Genomic DNA, 3,912 nt, shown 5'->3' on the forward strand with positions numbered 1-3,912 from the left:
CGTCGCTGTCGGTGCCCCCGCCCCCGGCCCCACCCTCGCCCTCCGCGGCCGGACCGCGCCCAATCCCGGTCGTCCGCCGTCCGCAGTGGCCACGCCCGCTCCCGCCTCTCCGCCGCCGCTGGACCACCTGCCGCCAGCAGGCTCCGCCCGCTCTCTCGTCGCAGCCAATGGCCGCCGCAGGCTCGCCGAGCATTGTTACCGCTCGACCAATCCCGAGCACCCGTTGCCGATGGACCCAACCTCATCATTGTCTCCCCACTTACCGCTGGTCCAGTGCTCCCTCCAGGTAACCCGCATTCCTTCTGTTCCTTATCCCCCTCCCGCTTTATTTCGTTTATTGCCCTTCCTCCACCTGCCCACACTTTTTCAACTCTGCCCACTATCCCTCTCCCCCAACACAAGTCCTGTTCGCCTACCATTCCACCCTTATCTGGTTCCACTCAACGCCTTTATTTCATATCAGACTCACTAATTTGCGGTCTCTTGTTATCTCTGTTTATTACCTCCCAGCCTCCATTGCTAACTCCATCCTTCCCCTCCCCACTTTCCTCCATCAACTCCTCATCGCCTGAATCTATCTATTGTTTATCGGATCCTTGCCTACCAGTTCCCTTTACTACTTGGTCATTTCCCATTTACGCTCAGTCCCAATGCATGGTCTCGCGAAACGTTAGCCATGTCTTTGCATTCTCTTCATCCCATCAAAGTTCAAATACTACTAACCATCCCCTCCCTGCCAATTCCCCAATTCCAAATTCACCTCTTCCCAGTCTTAGCCCTCCAAAACCTCAACCCTAATCCAATCACCTCTCCCAGCCTTATCCCTTTCTCAACTCTCCTCCTCCCTGACCTTACCTCGTCACATCAGTGCTCCGTAATCCATCTTCTTTTGCGTGGTTACATACATAAATTAAAATTAAAGAAAAATAAAAGTAACTGCTGGAAGTTTGAAATAAAATTAAATAAAATACTGGAAGAACTCATCAAGTCAGATAGCAGCGGTGGAAAGTCACTATAAGAACGGGAAAACTTGGCCGTTCTTTTTCAGACTCAAAACAATGAATGTTTCTAGTCCCAGAGATGTTGCCCAATTTGCCGAGTTTTCCAGCACTGTTCTTGTTTTGCTTATTTTCCATATCCTTAATTTGATAATAGTTTTATTTTTTAAGTGCCTGCAAAGCCTTTGGGATCAAAATCCCCACCCTTTTGAATCCAATGTAAATATTACCATAGTAAATATTTATCTCTCAAACTTCTAAACTCAAAAGCAACACATATGATGTTTAAGTCATATGAATCTGGGTCCCTTTCAAGAACAGGGTTTTATTTATGAAAAGTGATTGACCTGAATCCATACCCGTCTTTCTCTCTCTTCTGATGCATCCTGGCCCACTGATTGTTCTGTTATTTTTTGTTTATGCATGCCTTTGAATTCCAGGTTGAGATAAAAACATTCCATAATCATTTGATTATTTTATATTCTTCTTTTGACCCCAGATTTTGTGTTGAGGGAGGAGATGTAGGGATTATTTTGGGATATTTGTGCCTCTTTTCCAATCAAAAGGTTTAATTAATAATTTTGCAATTAACTATCTAGTTCTTTTAATATACTTGGAAGAAAACTATCAGATTGTGTGAATTTGTGTTTCTTGACCCTTTATGTTTTTCCAGTTTCAATTTTCTTTCAGGAGTATTTCAGTGGTAATTATTATTTATGCAGAGGGAAGTGATGAGTAAACCAGCTGGTTACGGAGAGAGTGGTCCCTGTAGGAAGTAGGGTAAGGGAAGATATGATTTGTCACAGGATTGTGTAGCAGCTGATAAAAATGACTAAGAATAGTAATTACAAGACTTCCCCAGTTTACAGACACTTGACCTATGTACAGCCCATACACATGAATATGTGCCAGTGGGAGGAACCTGCTGGGTGCTACAGGCATCTTCTGCCGTGTGGAAATTAGTTTGTGCCGTATTCTGATTTGTGAATTAGTCAAGTTACAAACAGGAATTGAACCCTGTCTTACCTCGGGTGGTGTTGCGGTTTTATATCATTACAATTTTTTTCATTCAGTTTAAATGGATTTTGCTTCTAATCTTTTATTACTGAATTGTTTTTCCAGTACTGTGTCATTGTCTAACTCATGAAATTATTCCAACTTACTTCTTACCCATACTGTTTCCTCAGTTTATTGAATACTGCTACATTTAGTTGCCAGACCTATTCTTTTGTATCAGTTATTTGGCATTGGTATGTACAGTTCTCCAACAAGGTTATATGGGGGTAAAAGCATCTTTAACTGGAACAAAACAAAGTGTACAATATCTTATGGAATTCAGTCAACAGCTGAACACTTCTCTAGCACAAATGACAAAGCAAATCAATGTACTGTAACATTTATGTTCATTGATCACATATTAATTATCAATGGTAGTGCCAACACTCGTTGTTCAGTGCAATGTCATGGGAAAAAGACTAGAAGACCATAAGATATAAGAGCAGAATTAAGCCATTCAGCCCATGGAGTCTGCTTCGCCATTTTACCATAGCTGATTTATTATTCCTCTCAAACATGTTCTGCCTTCTCCCTGTGACCTCTGACACCCTTACAAAACAAATACCTATCAACGTCCACTTTGGCCTCCACTGCCATCCGTAGCAATGAATTCCACAGAAGTTCATTGCCACGGATGAATTCTGAAGAAATCCCTCCTCATCTCTGTTCTAAAGGGATGCTCTTGTATTCTGAGGCTGTACCCTCTGGTCCTCAACTCCCCTACTATAGGAAACACCCTTTCCACATCCACTCTATCTAGATCTTTCAGTTTTCAATAGGTTTCAATGAGATAGACAATAGGTGCAGGAGTAGGCCATTCGGCCCTTTGAGCCAGCACCGCCATTCACTGTGATCATGGCTGATCATCCACAATCGGTATCCAGTTCCTGCCTTATCCCCATAACCTTTGATTCTGCTATCTTTAAGAGCTCTATCCATCTCTTTATTGAAAGCGTCCAGAGACTTGGCCTCCACTGCCTTCTGGGGCAGAGCATTCCACATATCCACCACTCTCCGGGTGAAAAAGTTTTTCCTCAACTCCGTTCTAAATGGCCTACCCCTTATTCTTAAACTGTGGCCTCTGGTTCTGGACTCACCCATCAGCGGGAACATGTTTCCTGCATCCAGCATGTCCAATCCCTTAATAATCTTATATGTTTCAATCAGATCCCCTCTCATCCTTCTAAATTCAAGTGTATACAAGCCCAGTCGCTCCAATTATTCAACATATGACAGTCCTGCCATCCCGGGAATTAACCTTGTGAACCTGTGGTGCATTCCCTCAATAGCAAGGATGTCCTTCCTGAAATTTGGAGACCAAAACTGCACACAATACTCCAGGTGTGGTCCCACCAGGGCCCTGTACGGCTGCAGAAGGACCTCTTTGCTCCTATACTCAATTCCCCTTGTTATGAAGGCCAGCATGCCATTGGCTTTCTTCACAGCCTGCTGTACTTGCATGCTTGCTTTCAGTGACTGATGTACAAGAACACCTAGATCTCATTGTACTTCCCCTTTTCCTAATTTGACTCCATTTAGATAATAACCTGCCTTCCTGTTCTTACCACCAAAGTGGATAACCTCACATTTATCCACATTAAACTGCATCTACCATACATCCGCCCACTCACCCAGCATATCCTAGTCACCCTGCATTCTCATAACATCCTCCTCACATTTCACACTGCCACCCAGCTTTGTGTCATCTGCAAATTTGCTAATCCCCCCTCATTCTTCTAAACTCGAGTGAGTACAGGCCCAGAACCAGCAAATGCTCAAAAGGCAATGTAAAACCACCTTGATGAACCACCACAGTACTTCTGGTGTTTACTCTCATCGTACTGTTGGATGGGGAATT

The sequence above is a fragment of the Mobula hypostoma genome, chromosome 2 (assembly GCF_963921235.1).
Source record: "Mobula hypostoma chromosome 2, sMobHyp1.1, whole genome shotgun sequence".
Lineage (NCBI taxonomy): Eukaryota > Metazoa > Chordata > Chondrichthyes > Myliobatiformes > Myliobatidae > Mobula > Mobula hypostoma.